The sequence below is a fragment of the Mirounga angustirostris genome, unplaced genomic scaffold (genome assembly GCF_029215605.1).
Source record: "Mirounga angustirostris isolate CCGP_5_RB_7025 unplaced genomic scaffold, mMirAng1.0.hap1 SCAF_1, whole genome shotgun sequence".
Classification (NCBI taxonomy): domain Eukaryota; kingdom Metazoa; phylum Chordata; class Mammalia; order Carnivora; family Phocidae; genus Mirounga; species Mirounga angustirostris.
In genome coordinates, this window is record NW_026991709.1 from 150,209,706 (window position 1) to 150,235,122 (window position 25,417).

The following is a 25,417-nucleotide window of genomic DNA, read 5'->3' on the forward strand; positions in this document are numbered from 1 at the left end:
TTTTCTCTTTGCTTTATTGTATGAATACAGTCTATAATACATATAACATACAAAATACATGTTAGTCGACTATTTAATAAGGCTTTTGGTCAACAGTAGGCGGGTCATTATTGGTTAAGTTTTGGGGGAGACAAAAGTTACACACAGATTTTTCAACTATGCGGGAGGTTGGTACCCCTAACCCCCGCATTGTTCAAGGGTCAACTGTATGATCTTATCCCCCCAAATAACCCCTATTAATAATTTAGTTGTATTCTTTCCATTTTGTTTCTGTATTAATGAAAATATAGAGATGTGTAAATGTAATTATCTATGTATTTGTAGTTTTAATTTATTTTATTAATTTAATTTTAATTTGTTTTATTAAAAATGGATCATACATATTCTCCATTTTGCTTTTCTCAATTAACACGCCATGAATATCATTTCCAATCAGTACCTGTATTTCAGTCACTTTAATGACTGCATAGTATTTTATACTATGGATAAAGTAGTTACGATTGATGTCTCGGTTTCCATGTGTTAATGGATATTTCACTTCTCCCCAGTTTTTGCTATTAAACAATATTAAAGTGAACAACTTTATAAATATGTTTGTGTACTTTTGTGTATGTTTCTGTGGAAAATAATGGATTCCCAGAAAGGTAGTTGAAGAATCCATTCATTATGTATAGTTAATGCCAACTTGATCTCCAAAATGAATACCAATTTGTTTCTTTTTTTATTTTTTTAAAGATTTTATTTATTTATTTGAAAAAGAGAGAGTGAAAGACAGAACATGAGCAGAGGGGAGGGGCAGAGGGAGAGGGAGAAGCAGACTCCACACTAAGCAGAGAGCCTGATGCAGGGCTCGATCCTAGGGCCCTGGGATCATGACCTGAACCGAAGGCAGACACTTAACCGACTGAGCCACCCATGTGCCCCAATACCAATTTATGTTTCTATCCACAGTGGAAATGCCCAGTTCCATTTTTTTTAAGATTTTATTTCTTGGAGAAAGAGAGAGCACACAAGCAGGGGGGAGGGGCATGGGAGAGGGAGAAGCAGACTCCCAACTGAGCAGGGAACCCGATGGTGGGGCTCGATCCCAGGACCCTGGGATCATGGCCTGAGCCAAAGGCAGACGCTTAACTGACTGAGCTACCCAGGCACGCCCCCATTTCTATATTTTAAAAAATTTTTGACAATAAAAAGATAACAAATGGTATTTTGATTTCCATTTAATTAAAAGCAAAGTTAAAATTCAGTCACAAGTATATATGTTATTATAGATCTCTCAGATTATATTATAAAATTCATGTAACTCAGATAATAGCTTTTCCTTTTCCCCTAAGGGACAACTCCCTCTAAGTAAATATGGGGAAATAGAGTGTTCCTTGATCTTCCAAGGTTCTTCTTAAAGTCTCTCCTAAATCCCATTCCACCATGAGAACGCTCTTCATTTGTTTTTGTTATTGGTCTCAGTCTGGAAATCAGGACTGCAGTCTCCCTGGGTACCTTGATGCTATACCTCTAAGGGACTTTGTAGGATGAGAATCAGGAGGGAGGAGAAAAACAAGTTGCATTTGGGGGAGATACCAAATATCCTTATGGACCCAGCTCTCATTTCCTTCCATTACGGCCCTACTCAAGACATGCAGACTTAGCAGGGGTGCCTGGGTGGCTCAGTCAGTGAAGCATCTGCCTTCGGCTCAGGTCATGATCCTGGAGTCCCAGGATCGAGTTCCACATCAGGCTCCCCGCTCAGCGGGGAGTCTGCTTCTCCCTCTGACCCTCCCTCCTCTCATGCTTTCTCTCTCTCACACTTTCTCTCTCAAATAAATGAATAAAATCTTAAAAAAAAAAAAAAAGACATGCAGACTTATCAAATGCATTAGCAGACTGGAAAACACTAAAGGAATTATGGCATATTAAAGGAAGAAATTTAAACTATATGCTAAATAGGGGGCGGGGGATTGGGCAAAATAGGTGAAGGGGAGTGGGAGATACAGACTTCCAGTTACGGAGTGAGTAGGTCATGGGAATAAAAGGCACAGCATCAGGAATCCAGTCAATGATACTGTAATAGCTATATAATGCGACAGATGGTAACTACACTTGTGCTAAACGTATATAACATATAAATTTGTCAAATCACCAAGTTGTACACCTGAAACTAATGTAACACTCTATGTCAACTATATTCCCAAATGAAAACAAAAAAACACTATATGCTAAATACAACTTTTACCACAGTTTAAGGAAAAAAAAAAACTCTTCAAAAGTTATAACCTTGGGGTGCCTGGCTGGCTCAGTCAGACGAGTGTGTGACTCTTGATCTCGGGGTTGTGAGTTTAAGCTCCATGTTGAGTGTAGAGATTACTTTGAAAAATAAAAAAGAAAAATTTTTTTTAAAAATTATATCCTTGATAGGATATAACTTGAAATTATCCATTCCCAGATCTTAATCTTCTTCCCTTATCTCTGTCCATAAGGACCACTCTGCTGGAGCATCCTCTTCTAGCTTCTACATTGCAAATCGCTACCGATCTTTAGGAAAACTTTTACCTTTACCCACAGAAGTTGACCCATGCTCCTTCAACATCCAGGCAATCTTGGAGACTCTGTATTCCTTAATTCTACATTTATCCCACTCTGAACTCTTCAAACTAAAATAATACCACATGGGAAGGGGACTGAGTTTCCAGTAGTAGAATCCATGGTAGACTGTGGCACTCCAGCCCATCCTCTTCAAAGTGTCCCTTGAGAATTGAAAGTATGCCACTTTATTCTTCTCAACAGCATGGAAGACCTTAAAAAGCAGCCAGAGAAAAAAGACATGTTATATGCAGAAAACAAAAATAATGACTTCATGGAACAGCATCTTTAAAATGCTGAAACAAACTAAAAAATGCAGAGAAAGCATTTATCTATAACAAAAGCAAACAAAGACATTTTCTGAAAAAAAAAAAACAGCTGAGAAAATTCTTTACAAGCAAACTTGTATTATAAGAAGTGCTCAAGAAATTACACCAGATGGATATACAAGAGGGAAGGAAGAGCTCCCAAATATGCAGATAAATGTGAAAGACTATTTTTTTTCTTTCTTAATTTCTTTAAAATCAAATTAACTGTTGGGGCCCCTGAGTGGCTCAGTCAGTTGAGCGTCCAACTCTTGATTTCAATTCAGGTCATGATTTCAGTCAGGGTTGTGGGATCGAGCCCCAGGTTGGAGACTACACTCAGCACAGAGTCTGCTTGGGATTGTCTCTCTCCCCCTCTCTGTTCTTTCTCCCTGCTTGCATGTTCTCTCTCTCTCTCTCTGAAATAAATAAATAAAATCTTTTTTTTAAAAATCAAATTGACTGCTTAAAACAAAAATCATGACCATAAATTGTGGAGTTTTTAACATACAAAGAAGTAAAATCTATGATAATAGTAGCACAAAGGACGAAGAGTTGGTAAATGGAAGTATACTGCTGTAAAGTTCTCACATTATATGTGTAGTACAACATTAATTCAATTTGGACTGTGATAAGTTAAGGATGCATATTGTAATAGCTAGAACAACCACTAAAAAAAGAAACAATAAAGCAGAAGATTTAACTTAAAGTCCCATTAGAAGATATAAAATACAATCCTAAAAACTCAAGTAATCAAAAGGAAGACAGCAATGAAAAGAAAAGGGAACAAAGAACTAATGTGACTAATAGAAAACAAGGAGCAAGATGGTAGACTTAAACCCAATCATATCAAAATTACACTCAATATAAATTGATTAAATACTCTGGTGAAAAGGCAGAGATGGTCATGATGAATGGAAAAACAAGATCCAACTATACATTGTTTTTAAGGCATGTGATTTCAATATAAAGACACAGATAAGTTAATAATAAAAACATGGAAAAGAACATACTGTATATCACACATCAAGATCCCCTGGTAACAGACTCTGAGATTTACTTACAGGAGATTTGTTAGAACCTGTTAGAGGGGAAACGGGTGGGGGTGGGGGACAATACATACAGCTGTGAGCCATCTGTAGCCACACTATTAGCTGCTGGTGAAATTAATGCCTCAGTTCTTTTTTTTTTTTTTAAGATTTTATTTATTTATTTGACAGAGAGAGAGAGAGCACAAGTAGGCAGAAGGCAGGCAGAGAGAGAGGGAGAAGCAGGTTCTCCACTGAGCAGGGAGCCTGATGTGGGACTTGATCCCAGGACTCCAAGATCATGACTTGAGCCAAAGGCAGCCGCTAAACCAACTGAGCCACCTAGGCACCCCAGTGCCTCAGTTCTGAAAGCACATTTGAAAAATGCACCAGAGAATCCAATATACTATGCAAAACTGAATCATAGGAAAGCTGTATGACTATATTAATATCAAATAAAATAGACTTCAAGACAAGGAATATTACAAAAATAAAGAACTCTTTTTTTAAGATCTTATTTATTCGAGAGAGGGAGGGGGAGGGGAGGAGCAGAGGGAGAAAGAATCTGAAGCAGACTCCATGCTGAGTGTGGAGCCAGATGCAGGGCTTGATCTCACAACTCTGAGATCCTGACCTGAGCCAAAACCAAGAGTTGAACGCTTAACCCACTCAGCCACCCAGGCGCCCGTAAGGAACATTTCAAAATAACAAAAAGATTTCATCTTTTTGATGAAACAATTCATCAAGAAGACATAATCCTAAATATGTTTCTATGTAATAACATAGCTTCAAAATCATGAAGCAAAAACTGACTAAAATCAAAGGACAATTACAGTTGGAGATTTTAAGATACCTCTCTTAGTCTTTGATAAAAGAAGTAGATGAAAAAGTAGGTAAGGATATAGAGAATCTGGGTCAGCTAACTCTGCCTAATTGATCTTTTTGGAAAACTACCACCAACAACTGCAGAATACACATTCTTTTTTGAGTACACGTGGAACATTCACCAAGATAGACCATATGCTAATACATAATACAAGTCTCAATAAATTTCAAAGGATTAATATCATATAGCATATTCTCTGACCACAAAGGAATTAAATTAGAAATCAATAACAAAAAGATATCTAGAAAACCCCAACTATTTTGAAATTAGGCAGCTAACTTCCAAATAAGTGATGGGTCAAAGAACAAAACTCAAGGGAAATCAGAAAATGTTTTAAATGAATGAAAATGAAAATATCAAAATTTGTGAAGTGCAGCTAAAGCAGTGCTTAGAAGGATTTATAGTATTGCATGTTTACATTAGAAAAGGAAAAGATTAAAAATAAATAATTTAATACTCCAACTTAAGAAGTTAGAAAAAAGGGGTGCCTGGGTGGCTCAGCTGTTAAGTATCTGCCTTCAGCTCAGGTCATGATCCCAAGGTCCTGGGATCAAGCCCCACGTCGGGCTCCCTGCTCAGCGGGAGGCCTGCTTCTCCCTCTCCCACTCCCCCTGCTTGTGTTCCCTCTCTCTCTGTCTCTCTCTCTGTGTCAAATAAATAAATAAAATCTTTAAAAAAAAAAAAAGAAGATAGAAAAAAGAGGGGAAAATTAAAACCAAAGTAAGTAGAAGGCATTAAACAATAAAGATAAGAGCAAAAATCAGTGAAATAGAAAACAGAGAAACAATAGAGAAAAACCAACAAAGCTAAAATTTGGTTCTTAGAAAAGATTAATAACATTGATAAGTCCCTAGTAAGACTCATTGAGAGAAAGAAAAACACTATCAGTATCAGGAATCAAAGAGGGGCTATCACCACAGATTCCACAGGTGGTACCAGGGAGTACCACAAAGAGGCTTAGGCCAACAAATTCAACAATGTAGAAAAAGGGACATATTCCTCGAAAGACACAAATTATCAAAACTCTGATGTTTCTCAGCCAGTGAATGGATAAACAAATTGTGGTACATCCATACCATGGATGTACTCTAAAATATACTCTAAATATTTTACTGTACTATGTACTCTAAAATATAAAGAACCAACTGTTGATACCCACAACAACCTGAGTGGATCTCAAGTAAGTTTTGGTAAGCAATGGAAGTCAGACTCAAAAGAAGCCATACATATATATGATTCCATTTCTATGACATTCTGGAAAGACAAGATGATAGGGAGAGAGACCAAATCAGTGTTTTCTAGGACCTGAGTAGGGTTACGGGTGGAGGTGAGGTGGGGGAATTATTAAATGGCACAATGAAGGAATCTTTGGGATGATGAAAGAATTCATATCGTAACTATGGTGGTAGATATACAACTCCGTGCACTTCTCAAAACCCAAAAAAACCTATACACTACAAACACTGAATTTTACTGTATGAAATTTTTAAAATAAAAGTTAAAAACCTAAAGCTCAGAGAGGTTAAGAATCTCACGCAAAGTAACACAGCCTGGACATGGTAGGGCAGCATTTGAACCCAGAGCTCTCGTGGCTCTAAAGTCCATGGCACATCACCACCCATACTACCTCTGGGTCCGTTCCTGTGGAGGCACCGACTCTCAGTGACATTGATTTCTCTGTGTTCTCCAACTCTGCTCCAAAATGATTTACTGATTGACACCGAAGTGTGCTCACTAAAATAAATTCTTTCTTGGTTGTCAGAAAAGACATATTTTCCTTCTGTACATGCAGAGCACTATCCTCAAATGTGAACGTGGTACAGCTGTGTTGTTCTTCACACACCAGATTTGTATGGGGCGGGGGGATACGTAGGTAGAGGTATTGGTATGTATATATGTACACACACACAATTTGGCTGTAGCGAGAAACAGATTTGGAACACTTTGAAATACTCCATTACACTGTTTTAATGCACTTCATGAGAACACTTTAAAACATATTATGTTTTTAATATTTACTTTTGCAAAAGAACATTGCATGTCTATGTAAAGTATAGTTATAAAACAGTTGGGAAGCCTCCCATGAAAGAAATCTTTGTCTAAACTTAGACTATGACTCTTGGGAATTTAGCCTACTTTTCTGCCTAAGGCCTTTTCTTTAAATAATTTTTTTGGGGGTATCTTTGTTTTTAATTTAATCCCTATTGTAGGCAGAAAGTAAGTAAACTAGGGGAAAGTGAATGGTTACATTGTCATTGCTATTGCCCCTGTTTGACAAATAGTCACAAAGAAGAGCAAAAAAATCAGTCTTCTAAAGTCATATGATCTCGGTGACAGAACTGGAAAGTGACCTCAGGCCTTCTTGCTATTTATCCTGGCCTCCCAACTGTCATAAATTTAACACTTCCTTCTCTTCTCTGAGACACACCCTGCTCAGTTTTTAAAACTTCAATGTCATCTTTAGCAGTTTTATAATTGTTTACATAACATGTCCTGGGACTGTTTACACAGCTGATGGCAGCAATTTAATGAGAAGAATCTTTTGAAGGGAAAGCCCAACACTGAGCTGAGAAAAAAAATCATTTCAAGAATGAGGTCTTGGTAACAAAGAGAAGGGTTGAGGGAATAAAGGTGAGAAGTGGCAAATTCCTTGCTCCTTACTAAGTAACTACTTGATAATCAGATACTAAGTAAACGAATTCACTCTTACAAACATTTGGATACTGTGTTTGTGTTGCAGGAAAAACAAAAAAGCCCTATATTCAAGATACTGTGTTGGTAGATTCCTCCCATAGGGAAAGGCTGGGTAGGATTAAGGAATAGGCACACAGACATTAAACTCAACTGGCTGTGTTCAAACCCCAGCTTCACATTATTCTGTGATGGGGGAAAGTTACTTCGCTTCTCTGTTTCAGTTTTTTCTCTTTTTTTTTAATTTAAGATTTTATTTATTTATTTGAGAGGGAGAGAGAGAAAGGGAGGGAGAGCATGAGTGGGGGAGGGGCAGAGGGTGAGGGAAAAGCGGACTCCCCACTGAGCAGGGAGACCAATGCGGGGCTCCATCCCAGGACCCTGACATCATGACCCGAGTCAAAGGCAGACACTTAACCAACTGAGTCACCCAGGTGCCCCTGTTTCAGTTTTTCATCTGCAAAATGAAGACACATAATTATATCCATCATACATTTCCTGTGAGGATTAAAGAAGTAGTTGGATAATAAGTCAGTATCTTGAAGGGGAAAAAAGCTGGATTCATTCCTCACACCTACAAAATGAAATTATTATAGCACTAGAAGAAAACATGGGATGGTTTATTCTATAATATTTTATTCTATAATCTTGGAGTGGTAAAGGCCTTTCTACATATAACACAAACCCAGAAACCATTACAACAAACAAAGTTGAATTTATCAATCTATATAAATGTTTTTTCTTAATTCTGCATGTCAAAAAATGCCATAATATAATGAAATATTGTGCAATGCATTGCTCTGTAGTAATCACATGGCAACAGAATGAATCTTATATAATGAGCAAAAGAAGGCAAACAAAAGAATGTATACTATGTGATTTCATGCAGGCAAAAATAATCTATGGCATTGGAAGTCAAGAAAAATATTGTCTTGGGGTGTAGAAAAGGCACTGCAACAAGGAGGGGAGATTGAGGGAAGATCCTAGGGTACCTGAGGGTAGCACTCTATCTTTGCTATTGGTAGTGCTTACATGGATAGGCTTGAAATATTTGTTTCCTGATGATAGTCATGGGTATACAGATCTACACATATGTTAAAACTCAGAGAACTGTATACCAAAAGTAAAATTCAATTTTACTGTATGTAAGTTTTAAAATAATAATAGTTTACCATGAAAATAATAGGCACAAAAGTTTTTTAAAAATGAGGCAGCTCTATACATACAAATATGGGAAGATCTCAAGATTTTTTGTTAAGTCAGGTATCAAAGTGCACTACACCATATACATCATGCTACTTTTAGAGGCATTAAAAATTGTATTCGTGGGGCGCCTGGTGGCTCAGTCAGTTAAGCATCTGACCTCAGCTCAGGTCATGGTCTCGGGATCCTTGGGTTGAGCCGCATGTCAGCTCTGTGCTCAGCGAGGAGTCTGCTTCTCCCTCTCCCTCTGCCCTTCCCCTGCTCATGCACTCTCTCTCTCTCTAGGAAATAGATAAAATCTTCAAAAAAATTTGTATCTGTATATACATATATGTTATGTTGAGTCTCATGAAATTGCTGATTTTTTAACTTCAAAAACGGTAACTTCATATGTTTCTACATATATGCATGTATATATATTTATAAAGGCATAGATATCACAAAATACATCTCAAAAGATGCATAAAAAACCAATGGCGGTAGTTATTACCAGTGAAGGAAACTAAGTAGCTGGAAGTATCAATGGTGAGGACATTTACCTTCATATGCTTTTCTATCTTTTGAATTCATATCCCAAGCATGTATTAACTATCCAAAAATTACTTTTAACACATTCAAAAAGAGGTAGGCAATGGAATGCTATCTTCACAATTTTAAAGGGAAATTGTTTTCAACCTCGAATTCTTTTTGAACCAAATAATCAATCATGTATGTGTCCACAAATGCTTAGGAAAAATACTTAAGGATACACACCAAACTATTAGTTGTGGATGGGTTAACCCTGAACAGTATAATCCATTAAAACGGGGGGGGGGGGGGGGGAGGGGTGCAAATTTCACTTTTTACTTTGTGTGTTTCTGTATGTTTTGAATATTTAAAATGTATATATAATATACACATATATTTTATATATAACCATGTGGATGAGCCCCAGAGGCAGGCATTGTCCCCTTCCTGCCTGTATCTCAGAACAATATACACTTCAACTGACTCTCCAAAGTAAAACAGGCTCCTCTCTATGCAATAGCAAAAACTGGATGTTTCACTTCAGAATCTAGAATTTCCAAAATCTAGATTTTCTAAGGAGAACCCAGGTTACGGTTTACACATTCTAGTGCACACTATTTTACTCTGAATCACTTTATTAAACATATCTTTTCTCCCCAAACCACCCTACCTGCTGCACTCTGGGTGGATGTCTTAATCTCCCCCTGCATAGGTCAGCCCGGTTTGGCTCAGCTTCCTCTGCCTGGGCCTCCAGCCATTTCTGTCTCATTCCTGAAGTAGGGCCCCCTCTGTCCCACCTCGCTAATCTTGCATTCCCACATCTATCACTTAACTCTGTCCTCAGGGGCAGGAGAGGCAATTGCTACAGGGAAGTTGATTTGGAACTGAGCAAACAGAAGAACTTCTGATTTACTAGGGTCTGCCTCCTTAGGAAGAAGGAAGGGGATCGTAAACAATAAGGCTTTTTCTGTCATCAATTTGTAAAGGGTCACACTTGTAATTTAAGAAAATCGGAGCTAGGGAGCATCTCTCTATTGGCTAGATGGGATGCCACCCGATTCATGAATTGCTTAATAAAGCCAATTAGATCTAAAAAAAACAAAAACAAAACAAACAACAATGAAAAAACCAACGCTAAAAAATACAGACTTTTTAACTGACATTTTCCTAACCATGGAAATTTGTTTTCAACAAAAGCTAAGGATGTGTATCTTAACCAGGGTTTGCAGGAATGAGGCTCCTATAGGAAGAGATGAATAAAATCAAAGTCAATGAGGCATTATTAAAAGAATCGGGCCTGAGTTTCAGGGACAAAAGAACAAGTGTCCCACATTTGTGAGGGGCTGGGATGCTCCCGGCTGCACCTTTTAGACTTTTAGAGGAGAAACCATGGGTGCCCACCTTCTACCAGGGGTAATTAACCCCAACTGCCCTCCGTCATTCCCATGGCAGCCAGGAGTATGTTGGATCACCTCTCCTCACACTGGGCACATAGTTGGGGCCTCTAGTCTCAGCCAAAATCTCTACTGCCCCACCTCCAGGTTAAGCTGTGTCTTCAGTTTGTGAAAGGTAAAGAAGCATTCCTTCCCCCAGGAGTGCTCTCACCTTAGACCACACCCCACACACCTGTTTAGCAGCTCTCCAAGGGGAGTGCCCAAGACCGGCAGTTCCTGGTTTAACCTCCAGAGGAAAAGGAGTGGAGAAACACCTTGGCTGATGAGTGTCCTTATGCGTGCAATTCCTACCTGCCCTGCACTCTCAGCTTTAGCTCTGTCTATATTTCCAGGCATAGTATAATTGTCATCTTGATCATGGGACACTTGAAGGGTGATAACATACATATACATACACATACAAACATGCAATATTCTGAGTAAATACACTATTTATTTCTGACTTTGAGGCTTACATTTCATTACAGAATCTTCTTGCAAAAATCATACTCAGTAAATTGCCATCTCTAACTGTTCCAGGAGTACGTGATTCTAGAATTCTATTCTTCTTCCATTTGAAAGGGCATTATTCAGAGCGCACTGGCCTTCTACTTGAACAGTCTTTGAGACAAAAAGACAGTCTCTCTTGTATCTTTTCCCATTATGTATGAAAGAATTGCCTGTCCTCCCAGAGCCAAGGGACAGACGCCAGGGTGAACTGTAGCTCGGCAATGTGGGATGACTGTGAAAATATTGACATTTGACAATAGGCCCCAACCACCAACTATGACAACTCAGCAGCTGGTCCAACCCAGACCAGTTACACATGCAGCCAAGAGAGTTGTCCCCAACCTGTTCCCAGATGAAGAGGTTTCTGTTGTGGGACCACTCCTCTGACCGCGCCCCAGGCAACTACACAGCAGCACTGATTTATTTGTGACTTACAACCAGAGTCACTCATGTGCAGGGAGATTGATTGTCCTCTGTAACTGCCCTTTTCCCTATTCATAAAACTTTCCCACAGGCCCCAGAGTAGAGGACATTAGCTTTCAAAGGAATGTGCTATTGGAGTGATGGTAGGTAAGAACTCATGACACAAATATGCTGTCATTGCCTCCTGGGCCCCATTACATGGGCCTGGACTTCAAGGTTGTCTATCGAGTCAAGTAGAATTTGCCTGTTTCTCTAGGGATCCTGGGTGGCTCAACTGGTGGAGTGTCCAACTCTTGATTTCAGCTTGGGTCATGGGCTTGGGGTCATGGGATCAAGCCCCACATCGGGCTCTGTGCTCGGCCAGCATCTGCTTGGGATTCTCCCTCTCTCTCTGTCCCTCCTCTCTCTCTCTCTCAAATAAATAAAATCTTTAAAAAGAGAGAGAGAGAAAAAGAATTTGCCTATTTCTCAAATGTCCTCCCTCCCCCCAACCTCCATTTTCTGATACTTCCATGTATCAGTCAGAGTACCCACTCAGGAAAGCATAACTCATCACAGGTGTGGGGAAATAGTTATATAAGTATTGGGAAAATCAAAAAGCCAAACTAGGGATGGTGAGGCCAAAGAGAGATTGGCAAGAGCAGGGAGCTCTTATGATCCCTGTGGCTGGAGGACCAAGGGCAGGAGGCAGTTTTAACAGAGTCCAGGAGCAGGACCAGAACCACAAAAGTGGTGCCGCCTCCATGGAGACACTCCTCTCCTCCCACCCTCAATCTTCCTCCAGTGCTTCCCACTGGCAGCACCCAGTGGGCAAGGGAGCCTGGAAATACAGTTGTAGGGTGGGCCCCTTGCAATATCAAGAGTGGAGAGTATACCTGAGAACAAACTGGAAAATGACTGACTCTGAGAATGTCATTTCTGCAACAAATCAGAACTCAAAATCCTCAAGTGGACTCTGTACTCTGATCACATAGTGCAAAATTCACAGGGCAAGGGAGTCAGGTGCTGTCACAAAGCTGGGACAAATGACTGCCCAGGGTTTACCAAAAAAGGTCCTTGGAAAACTCATTTTAGGAAATTAGCAGTTGTGGAATTGAGGGAGGGTGGGAAAGAATCTGGGAGAACAGGATGTTTCTGGTGGAGATTAGATAAGATCTGATTTGCATTTTTACCGGAGAATCTTGGTTGTGGTTTAGAGCACATTAATGTGCATACAGATCTCCTGGAAATTTTGTTAAACTGCAGACAATTAGCAGGCTGGGGTGGAGCTTAAGAGTCTGCATTTGTAGCAGGCTCCTAGGTGATGTTGAGGATGCTGGTTCATTGACCACATTGAAAGCAAGGATTTAGGCTCTTGAGTTTGTGGAAATGCTGATTGGAAAGATCCAGGAGGGAGAAGGTGTTGATCCTGAAAGAGATAAGGGGATGCACCCTGGCGGTCCCCCAGATCTATCTCTTGCTTCAAGTGTTTGGATGGGACCCAGGAACATGCCTTCTTTCAGCCTCCAACCACCCTCCAACCTCTCTTCCAGCCATCCCATCGTCTCAGCCATCCTCTGCCTCTGGGATCAGCGAACACCGTTGTGCATGTGTGTGTGTGTGTGCATAGCTTTTTATTGCCAACCAACCATGAACTCCCAGATTTGTCACAATTATACCAGCAAGGTGGAGACCGCTGTGAACCACCTGTCAATATGCATCTGTGGGCCTCCCATCCCTACCTCTCTCTCTGGGCTTCTATTTCGACCCAATGATGTGGCTCTGGAGAACGTGAGCCACTTATTCCTGGAGTTGGCCAAGGAGAACCGTAAGAGCAGGGGCTGTGCCCTCTTCCAGGACATGTAGAAGCCATCCCAGGATAAGTGTGGTAAAAGCCTGGACGCCAGGGAAGCTGCTATGGTCCAGGAGAAGAACGTGAACCAGGCTCTTCTGGATCTGCATGTCGTGGGTTCTGTAACTTCCTAGAGAACCGCTTCCTAGATGAGGAGGTGAAACTCATCAAGAAGATGGTCAACCGCTTGACACACCTCTGCAGGCTGGCCAGCCCCCACGCTGGGTGGGTGAGTATCCCTTCTATAAGGCTCACCTGCAAGCATAACTAGGTGCTTTGGGGGCTCAGTGGCCCCTTTGGTATCCCCCCTGGTGTCAGGGTTTCTGCCCGAGCTTCTCCCTGCAGCTTTTTTTTTTTTTTTTTTAGATTTTGTTTATTTATTTGACAGAGAGAGAGCGAGAGAGAGAACACAAGCAGGGGGAGTGGGAGAGGGAGAAGCAGGCTTCCCGCGGAGCAGGGAGCCTGATGCGGGGCTTGATTCCAGGACCCTGGGATCATGACCTGAGCCGAAGGCAGGCGCCCCTCCCTGCAGCTTTTTAACCACCCTGGAACCCTCCCAAGCCCTGGACCAAATGGAAACAATAAAAGATTTCTTGCAGCAAAAAAAGAAAAGAAGATTCCTGAGGATGGGGGCGGGGGGAGATAAGATGCTGGGCATAGATGAAGGGACTGGTTTTAGGTGGAAAGAGATAGTCGGGGAAAACAGGAGGCAACAAGAGAAGATGGATGCAAGAAGGTTGAGCATCCAATAGTTTTGCAAAATCTTTTTGCTCAACGTTAAAAAGAGCTCAGTTCATATAGGTTTCATAATTGTAGTTTCTTTCAGAACCTTTAATATACTAACATGCATTGTGAATTGATCAAAGATTTCCTAATCATAATTGACTATGGAACCCCTTTTCATGGATACTCAAGGAGCTCACATTCTGGAAAAGAAATCCTGGAAAATACCAACCTATCCAATGTATGCTTGGACTTTCCTAGTTAGTGAGTAGAGACAGTAAGACCTTATCTGACAATGACTTCACAATGATATTGTGAAGATGAGTTTGAAAGCTATGTTTCATAGCTAAGTTCTCAGTGTGAAGATTCAAAGAGCAACAGGCATAAATTCCATCAACAGCATAGTCCAGACTGAGAGCTGAGAAAGTAGAGCAGACTGTGGTCCAGGAGACCTCCCAGGGTGGCATTTACTAACCGTGCTGGATTTAGCAAAACTCTCAGCCTTGCAGGCTCAGAGACTGTTTCCTCAACACTCCAAGAGCAGACATCTCTGGGAAGCAAGTGCGTGCACATGAACTAGTATCTTTTTTTTTTTTTAAGATTTTATTTATTTATTTGAGAGAGAGAATGAGAGAGAGAGAGAGAGCATGAGAAGGGGGAGGGTCAGAGGGAGAAGCAGCCTCCCTGCTGAGCAGGGAGTGCGATGCGGGACTCGATCCCGGGACTCGATCCCGGGACTCCAGGATCATGACCTGAGCCGAAGGCAGTGGCTTAACCAACTGAGCCACCCAGGCGCCCCATGAACCAGTATCTTGAGATAGAAACATCAACTACAATTTATTAATATATAACAATGGGACTATATCCACCACATGGGCCATGATAATGTTATTCGTTCATTCAAGAATATTTACCGATTGCCTGTTATATGCTGGGCCATGAAATGGGCATAAGGTCTAGGCAGCACCTGTCAGTGTCCTTCCTGGGAACACAGAGCCCTTTCTGCTGACATTGGTAAACTTGGGGATTAAAGGTGCTGGGGGATTAAAAGTGTCTTAAACGCCTGCGTGTGGAGAGAATAAGATGAACATGCAAAGAAAAGCAGGACAAACAGTGTTGAGAACTGGATGGAGAGAGAGTCCTACTGGCAACGAGTCCACAGTTCCATTTTATGAGACCCTAGGTTCTATCCCTTGTAACTGACAGAGCCCTGACCTATATACCTGCCCTCTAACTTGTCTGGAACAGGACAGATTTGAAGTCATTTAGAGCAGCCAAGGTCCCCTCATGATTCATGAACCCTGGCAGAGAAGATGAAAGATACAAGCGAAGCAAGAGAGCTTTCTAAGGTCAACGTCTGCAAAATCTGAGAAAAGAGCCTAAAGAATGGCATTTTCCTCTCTGCGGCTTAACAAAGCACAGTAGTGCCCCTTTACAGACAAGAAGGAGAGAATTGAGCTAGTCTTTTAAATATCCAGTTGCAGAATGGATCAGTACCAGCCTGTTTCCTTACTTGTTTCTCTTCTGCCCACAGCTGCTGCCCAGCCTCCTGCCCCCAGGTCTAATCATAGCCTGATACAGGAGGCATCTGACTAGCTCAGGCCCCATAAGCTATGCATCAGCACGGATGATATTACCCCACTCTGGATGCAGTGATCCAATTCTGATAAATGAGCTCTGGTCTCATCAAAAGGATCACATCCCCAGCACCCCCGAGTGCTCTGATTATTTGGCTTTGCCTTGTCTCCGTTCCTGAATTCTTATTCTGGTATGCCACCTACTACCTCATTCTGCCTCCTCCTCTGTGGCTGTAGATCTGCTCCACCCCTCAGGCCAGGGGCCAGCATCTAGCCACCCTCTGACCCATCTACCTGGATTTTGCTCATCCTGAATTGCTACCTTTCTACCATGCTTATTGCAACAGTTTCAGGAGACCCAATTAATAACCTCCTACTCTCCTTTCAAGTTCTGAGCTCACCTAGAGATAAACAGCAGGAGTTGGAGAACAAAGTATCAGCTTTATAACTAATAAGAGTGATGGGGGCGGGGGAGTGATACAGAGCAACTGGCATGTTGTATGCCTCATACACTTGCTAATAATCTTCACTCCAGATTAAAACTAACTACTCAGCAGAGGTGGAGACAAGACATTCCCCTCCAGCCCCTGTGCCCTGATGATGGTCCAAGGGCTCAGGTTGGGCAGCAGTCCCCAGTGACAACTGGCCTGGTGGACTTTACCTAGGATCTTCACTGGGTTCCCCCGGGAGCAAATGCTGAGACAATGACTCAAGTACAAGTAGTTCATTTAGGAGCTAAAAAAAAAAAAAAAAAAAAAAAACCAAACAAACAAAAACCACCAGTAAGAGGGAAGTGAGACAGTATGGGAAAGGCAGTCAAATAAAGGGAGCTCAGACATTATCGAGCCAATTACCATGAGGACGACTGAAGTTCAATCATGATGGGGCACTTGGAGCCCATGTAGATTCACACTCAAGTATCCTATCCAAGGGATGAGGAGCTTTGGTATTTATACACTAACTTCCATTAATAAATGGTTGAAGACTAGTGGGGAGCAGGGTTTGGGTGAGGGGAAGGACAGCAATTTCTGGACACCTGCAGCCTCCCACACAGGTGAGCAAAATGGCCTTCAGTGGCCAGAGTACAGCCCTCAGACAAAGTTACAGGTGCCCACAGTTGGAAGTTGGGCTGCTGTGCACTGAGGGAAGGTGAATAGAACACCACTGCGGTCACTTAGTCTCTGGGTTCTATCTTTGACCCAAGGAGAAGAATCTGGAATGAGAAGCTCCTTTGCTTCCTGCTCAGGGGTGACTATGACTTAGGCTCACGCCATCGCCTCCTGCTCCACACCACCACCCTGCCTTCAGGGGCCAAACCAGTGATGGAACAGGTGCTCAGGACAGTGAAGACCTGATCTGAGCTAGACCGGCCACTCTGGCAGCAGCTATTGGGAGGTCAAGGAAGAGTGAAATCACAGGCTTGTGTTATCTGAGGACTTTCCCCTCAAGAGGCATTAACTCCTGATCAAGGAACTGAAGAGGAAGGTACGGATATGTCACTTTCCCTAACAAACTGTGGAGCTAAAAGAAATGTTTCTAAAGCAGCAATGATAAAACATGTTGATAAACCATGCAAGATAAAAGACTGAATTATCTGCTATTCTCTTTATAGAAGATGGCATTACAAAAATGGTGTCATAGGAAGAGGTAAACAAAGAGTAGACAGACGCAAGACATAGGAAAACGTGTTATGGAAGCATAATGAGAACTTAGTAAGAATTTATACCCTCATGTTCTTTCTAGTAGGGCACAGGGGCTAGATGTGGCAGGAGCTCCAGGTTCTGTGCAGAGTCACCACCCCTCTTTGACACTCGGGCACTTTTTGTAGGTCTTACTCACTGGGCCATGTGTCTTTCTCCCTTAGAGGCTGCTATCTGAGCCTCCACTGTCTCCCCTGAAATCTGAGTATCTCTGGAGTTGGTACACATCTGACCCAGGGGTGGCTATGGACCAAAGGTGCTCCCTAGTAGTAATCCCAGGAGATGGTGAATTCCCAGATTCTGGATTAGCCTAATCATCTACCACAAGTATTGCATCCCAGCTCATGCCTGCTTGACACCACGGTGGTAGTCATTGTTGGTATTTCACTTAGGTCCCTTTACCTAATGGCCAATCTGGAGCGGCTGTGGGTGCTGCGACCTTCCGTGCTCTGCCCTGGGGAATTGCCCTTGGCTGACAGGAGCCACCTCCTTGGATCTCCCTGGAGGGGTTACGTCACCACTCCCCGCAGGGCAGCAATGACTGACCAACATTGCAGTGCAAGAGCATCAAGGTGGGGCAACTGTGTGTTATCATTTACACTCCACAGAGCTGTCCAGTAGAATTTTCTGTGATGATGGAAATGCTTCTGTCTGCTCTGGTCAGTATGGGAGCCACCAGCTCCCATGTGGCTACTGAGCACTTGACAGGAGACTAAGAAACTGAATTTTAAATTTTAACTCCTTTTAATTAGTGTAAATGTAAATAGCTACATGTAGGTTACCATATAAGACTGTGCAGATCCAGAACCTCCCACGGGTCAGGCCAAGGATAGACTTTGCCTGAGACTACTTGTCTCTTCCCTTTTCCTACCCTCTCTCACTCCCTCCTTCACTGGCTTGTCCTGAGATCACAACCTCGATAAATCACGTACACTCGAACTCCTATCTCAGAATCTGCTTCCAGGGAGCCCACGAAGGTGTTATGTTACAATCATTCAGTAGTAGATTACAGAAAGCTTAAACCCTGAATTCAAGGGCACATACGAATTCAGGAGCTGTCAGAATGTTCTCAGCGGGAAATATAGAAGAATCTCAAACTTAGCCGGCTGAACAACACGGAAATACCCGGGAGTCCAAGGATAGGACAGCTCCAGGATAATTCCATGACTCAACGACATCTTGCCTCTCTGTCACCCTGGTGGGCAGGCTTCACCTTTGCGCTAGCCCCCCTCTAATTGTCACAAGGCAGCTATCCCAGGGCCAGCCTCCACACCTGGGTAACAGCCGTGTCCAGGGGGAAAAAAATAGAAATAAAAGACCATCTTCACCAGTGTGTCTTTTATTAGGAACAAGAAAATCTTTCCCAGAAGCAGCCTGCTCCTCGGCTTCATTGGTCAGAACTGTATCACGTGGCCATGTCTAAGCCAATCCCTGAAAAGGGGGAAGGAAAACCGTGATTGCCATAGACCAATCAGGCCCGCCCTGTGGGTGGGTGGCCCGCCTCTCCTGGAGCACGTGGGGGAGCAGAGAAGGGTAGACCCCAAGCACCACGTACCTTCCGCGTGCATGGGCCGGGAGCCGGATGAAATGGACGCCCGCGAGACGACCACAGTGTCAGTTAGAGGTTCCTTTAGGCCAGCTTCTCCTACAATGTTCTGCGAACCACCTACATGAAAATCAATTAGAGGGCTTGGTAATCATGCAGACTCTAGGGCTCGGTCATTGTCCGATACACCCGGAAGGAAGGGAGGGTGAAAAAGTGCCCTACTGAGTTCGAGTCACCCTCGGATGGTTTTTCTGCTGATCAATGCTGAAGAAACCACTAACTTAAGCTGAAAGCTAAAGACTCCCCCCTGGTCCCTCCACTACCAGTCTCCCTGCAGAAGGGATGCGGGCGCATGACCATGTTGCCACATGTACGCCTCCTCGGTCTAACACTCTCGGTGATGCTGAGAGGACAAGAGTACCTATCAGTTGTACTTAACATGCATTATTAATATGACTTTCAGCTTCACTTGCTGAATCCACGATTCCTGTTACAACACTTCATGAAAAATAAACGAGTGTGGTAATGGCTTCCATTTTATGAGCTAGTATACTGAAAAACATCTAAGAAGATGTAAGTATGAAATTTGTGGAAAGCAGCATCTGGGGCCATTTTTTAACGCAATAACAGGTCTCAGGGGGTGATTCTGGCATCTGGAGAGCAACTGCCACCAGCAGTAAAGCCTAGCTGTTTATGTTCTCCATACTGCTAAATGGAGTCTGATACAACGCTCAGTCTCGAGTTAACCGACATCAATCCCAGGGAAAGAAAGCCTGGGCAGTGACCGAGATTAGGTCAGAGGACGGACTTTGTTGCTGGAGCAACTGGACAGTGGTCAGATCCATGGGAATAATCTGAATCTTTTTGCCAAGTGCCTGCTTCAATTCTTCATTGGGTGTCTAAAGATCATTTCAAAATTTAATATATCTAAAATAAAATTCTTTTCTTAAGATTTTATTTATTTACTTGAGAGAGAGTGATAGCACACAAGCAGGGGGATGTAGGGAGCCACAGAGGGAGAGGCAGGCTTCCACCTGAGCCCGGAGCCTGATGCAGGGCTCAAAGCCAGGACCCTGAGATCATGACCTGAGCCAAAGGCAGATGCTCAACAGACTGATCCACCCAGGCACGCTTCCAAGATAAAATTCTTTGATTCTACCTTCACTGCAGATGTTCGTATCTTAGTTCTTCTCCCTTCTTTTTTGCCTCCACTCCTTCATGCTGAAACCGACCACCTCCCTAATTCAGTGCTTTACCCAAGTCCTTCCTTGTTTCAGTCTCTGCTTTTGAGGAAACCCCAACTAAGACAGGTGACATGAAACACAGGTTTCTTAAGATTTTACTGGAACATTATTTCAAAGAATTATGAATATAGGATGTATACAGCACAATGAACATATAATTAGAAGGATAGCCACGATTAAAGACGCACAAGAAACTGGCAATAACATTGATGTCTGGAGAAAGGAACTGGAACCAAGAGAAGGAATGAGAAGGGAACTTAGTCTTCATTGTGACCTTTTCTAACTTGAATGCTTTTGCCTAGTTAAAAATAACCACCTGTTTTAAATGTAGACAGACATAGCGACTCTGAAATCAAGGGCCTGGATTGAATCATCCCAGTATGGAATTTGCCTCATATCAGCATTTGGAGTGTGTATCCCTTGCTCCTGGAATCTCTGCTTGCTGTGAAAACCACAATTTAAGTTATTTTGTAAAGAGAGCCCAAGTATGTAAAGACCTACTGAATTTGGTGAACAGAGTAGCAAATAAGAGAGGATTTGTTATACGTAAAGCCCCATGGCTCTAACTAGGGGGAGAAAAAGGGTATTTCACAATCCAAAGGTAATTAATACAATAAGTTTCTACTGTGGTTTCCACTGTGTCTCATTATTCTCAAGGTTTTTAGGTCTTTGGTCTGGAAGTGACTCAGGGCCTGGAGGATGGAATTACCAAGGAATAGTTAGATGATTCTCCAGCATATATGCTGCAAGTTAGTGTTTCCCAAATGGTGGATGGGACACACATATCTTTAGGATACAGGAGGTGATTTTAGGTGATCCCTGGCCTTTCCTAACTGATCCTGCCTTTCATGGTGACTCATTTCATATGTGCCCTCTGGGGGAAAGGATTTACTAGTTCTGGACAAGGCTGGCAGAGAGAAATATGTTAGCAGGACCACTGACAGCACGTATCCCTTCCCCTGATGGAGGCCTGGGGAGCGGAGGCTGACCGACACCTCAATCAGGGTCACAGATGAGGGTGACCTCTCCATCCCAGCTCATAGATGGAGGGAAGGAGAAAGCATCATGCTACCTACATTCTCTGGATCTGACACTGAAAGTGATGCTGCAGTTGGATACATGGAAAACATTATCCTAGACAATGAAGGAGGCCAGTTATCAAGGGTGAGTCTCTACATATTGTAAAATTCAAGGCAATCGTACACCACTCTGCAATGCACTTAAGTAGGTTTAAGATTAGTTGAATACATTCCCTAAGTTATTCTCAGACACCTCTTTACCTCCTGTCAAGCTACCCAAAAGGCTCAGAGCTACTGTGCTGGTATCCCTGAGTTTTTAGTGTTGGTCACTCAGTATAGCCTTGAAATCTGGCTGGGTTCCTGGCGGTTTGCTTATCTCAAACTAGGGTTTTTGTGAGACCTTGGCAGACTCTCTTGAGCCCTGGCTTCAGGCATGCTTCTATCCATTTTTAACCAAAGTTAGAAGGGGACGCTGAATGGGCTGCAGCAACAGAACAGGAATGGTCAGGCAGGGCAATGAGCCAGACATCAGAAGAGCCAAATATTGAGAGATGACCAACCATTAAGTGTCAAGAATGGACAAGAAAGTTGAAAGTCAACCAAGAGATATACTTATCATATCTGTGGGTAAGAGCAGGCAGTGCTGGGTTAGGCGACAGAATCTAGATTCAAAAAGAACTCAGTCAGCTGGAATGTGAACTTAAAACAACAGGATATTTTAAAGTAATAAAAGTGCTTTTGCTTCAGGTATTCACCATGCCATACGCACTGATGGAAGACACTGGGCTTGGGAACAATTTTACGTGGAAAACATCTTAGGGGTTAGATTAGCAAAGCCCCAGCGTGAGCCTAGACTATGGATCCTGGGCTAAGAAGAATGGGATTTAATGGCCCCCTCGAATTTTACAGGTCAGACTGCGTCTGGAATATGTGGGTCTTGGTCTGGTATTACGACTGAGACAGGATCTTAGCAGAAGGTAGACAGATCCCCTTTTCTAGGCACCCATTCCCTACAAGCCATGACTGTTGGCTCTAACAGTGCCCAACTGTACCCTGTTCCTGAGAACCCCTTACAACGGGAACAGGAAGCACTTTACTCAGGAAGGTTGCTCCTAACTCCCCACACTCCCAGAGCTAGTGACTGAGTGGCATAGAATACAAAAGGCTGAACCACACATCTCATGGTGAGATCTCTGTGGTGCTATTCATGCTCCAGAGCCCTGGGGATCACCCTCAGCCTAGTCTCCAGCTGAGACCACATACTTGCTCAGCTCTGTCCCCTGTCCCATCCAGCATCCCTTATTTCCCTACAGGTGTACCCTGAGGGCTCGCCTCCAGTAAATCACTTGAACTAGAACCCTGTTTCAGATTCTGCTTCTAGGGAATCTGACCTGAGAGAGAAGCACAGGATGATGAGGCCTCTGGAAATCATATCATGTAAAGAGGGATAAAGGAGCTTAAATAGTCTAGGAATAAAAAATGTGGAAATATGATAAGCAACTGCCTTCAAATATGAAAAAGAAATAGACAATAGGAAAAGAGGACAGATTGGATGGAAATGAGACCAAGGCAGAGTTTGGCTCAGTATCAGAAAGAACTTTCTACTACTCAAATATTTACAACGTAGGTATAGACTGCCTTGCAAATTGGCATCCTGCATAGGAAATGTCCATTCAGAATCCAGAGGACCATTGGATGGGGTGTAGGAGGAGGAACTCTGGGCATTGTCTGGTGGGTGATTCGTAAGAACAAAGGCAACACTCTAGTTGTTATTATTCTAAGTGGCCACAAGATGGCAGCAGCGGAGAATTCCTCAAAAGATGATGAACCAGAAAATTCTAGTTGTGTCCACAAATTTAATTCAGATCTTCAGACATTATAGGAGGTGTTGTATATACCATTTTAAGCCCTTATAGATTTATGACACACAAAATTGAAAAGTAAAAACATTTTCCCCAAATTGCATATTTTACTACTGGAAAAAACAAAATCTCAGAGGTCAAAAGAGGTAAACCCTAATCATTAAGGTCACACTGAATCAGGGTAAGCACACCTCTTACATTCTGATAATGATGCTACTTCTATCTTGTCACACAGGCTTCTAGGTCCTGTCATTATGTACCTTCCAGGGGAGGGGTCTGTGTTTGAAATAGGCTCAACAATGGGGCTACGTGGCAGGCCTCAGCCCGTCCCAGCCCATGGTCCTCACGGAAAAAATTCTCCACATTGCTAGGCCTCTTCCTGCATCCACCTCAAAGTCTGCAAGAAGATGTACTGGTGCTGAGGGCCTAACACAACTCTACTGGGGAACCCAAATATACCAGTGAGTCCATGAAGCAGATTTACATCAGAATTCTGTTTACAACCCTGAGGCCAATTAATCTCACCAGGCCCCACAACAATCTATGTCTGCTCTCCATCTGTGGTAGCCGGCCTTCAAGATGGCACCATAGTGATTCTTTCCTCTTGGTATCCATGCCCTTGTATCATTCCCATCCACATTGAATTATGGCTGGTGAGATCAATAGGATTCTATAGAAGTGATGGTATATGTCTTCCGAAGCTAGATGGTGAAAGACGTTGTATTTCTACTATACTCTTTTGGGATCACTCGCTCTAGAGGAAACCAGCTGCCATATTGTTAGAACATTCAAGGAACTCTATGGAGAGTTCCTCGTGGGAAAGAACTGAGGCCTTCTGACAACAGCCAGCACTGACTTGCCATCCACATGAGTGAGCCATCTTGGAAACAGGTCCTCTAGATCTAGATAAGTTGTCAGGTGACAGCCCTGGCCAAGATCTCAACTGCACCCTCATGAGAGACTCTAGGTCTGAACTACCCAGCTACGCTGTTCCTGAGTTCCTGACCCACAGAAGCTTTGAGACAATGTGTATTGTTTTTCTAAGCTACTAAATTTTAGAGTAATTTATTATGTAACAATAGATAACTAATACAACACCTCCTTGAGAATCCCTACTCCCTGGCTTCCATGACAATCTACCAGCCTGGTTCTACAGATTTTCTCTTTCAGGTCTTCCCACCTCCTTCTCCTCCAAAGAGGCTCCTTTTCCACATGCCACATAAATGTTGGTCTTGCCTCAGAGTCTATGCTTGTTCTCTTCATTTGACCCTGAGCCAACTCCGTGGGCCATCTTGTCGTTCTCCTGACTGTCACTCTGCAGATGACCACCGAATCCATCTCTCCAGCCCACATCCCACTCCTGAGCATGACACCCTCACATCCACCTGCCTGCAGGCAGTGGTGTGCAGGAACCCACTCACAGCGACTCCTGAGAACCGATTGTACACATATCTTCCCGACTCTCTGTTTAGCATTGTCACACACCCTGAAATGGGCCACGGTGGGAGTCCTTACATCGTGGCATTCAACAAATGCTCCTAGTCAAGGCTTTATCAAGAGCCAGTTGATAAACACTTACCAGCACATCACTGTTCAACCAGATGCTTCGCCTTCTGTGTCCCATAAACACCTCAATTCAATATGTCCCAAACTTGAGTTTTATTTTTTCATTCACTTATTCAAAAATGTATTTCTTTTATTCAAAAATATTTCTTGCAGTTTCTTTCAGGTTCTAGTGAAGGGGAAACATTTTGTCCCTTTGATAAGCTTGCACTCTGTTGGAGTAGACAGAAGGGTAAACGGGCAGTTCCAATGGCATGGTAGAGGCCCGGTGAGCACAAGAGACTCAGTGGGCACAGAGCAGGGAAGAATTTAAAGAGGCTGTCTCATCTAAGCCCAAGACCTGAAGGGTAGGAAGTGTGCTCTGGGTGGAGGAAGAAGCACGTAAATGTTCAGGGTGAAGAACAGCCTCCCATGTTTATGGAGCAGCAAATGCTTCAGATAGGGATAGGCCTGGCATGAGCAAGTAGAGCTCAGCGGTGAAAGTCTTTATAAGCCTGATAATTGCCTTGGACTCTTCCTGAAGGCCGTGGGAAGTCACTTAAAGGTTTTAAGCCTAACGACATGACTTCGTTTGCTTTTTGGAATATTCACCGCCATTGGAGTCTTGGAAAGGGGCTAAATAGGACCCACTTTCTCCTTTGAAAGTCTTTATTCTCTTGGCTTCCAGGAAAACAGACTCTCTGGTTTGTTTCCTATTTCTCTGTCCACTCTTTTGCTGATTTCTTGTCTTGTCCTTGACCTGTTGGTGAACCCAGAGGCTTCTGCCCTTGCTCCCTACAATCTCCTCCC

General features: G+C 42.8%; 1 long non-coding RNA gene across 3 annotated transcripts in view; it reads right to left on the reverse strand.

The window, feature by feature from the left end:
* Nucleotides 1-25,417, reverse strand: part of LOC123863956 (uncharacterized) — a 49,884-nt gene continuing 24,467 nt past the window's right edge. For all 3 annotated transcript variants that reach the window (XR_006795685.3, XR_010411189.1, XR_010411188.1), the window contains 2 exons: nucleotides 18,950-19,060; nucleotides 1-2,791 (listed from right to left, as the gene is read on the reverse strand). This is a non-coding gene — a long non-coding RNA (uncharacterized LOC123863956). The remainder of the gene's footprint in view (nucleotides 2,792-18,949; nucleotides 19,061-25,417) is intronic.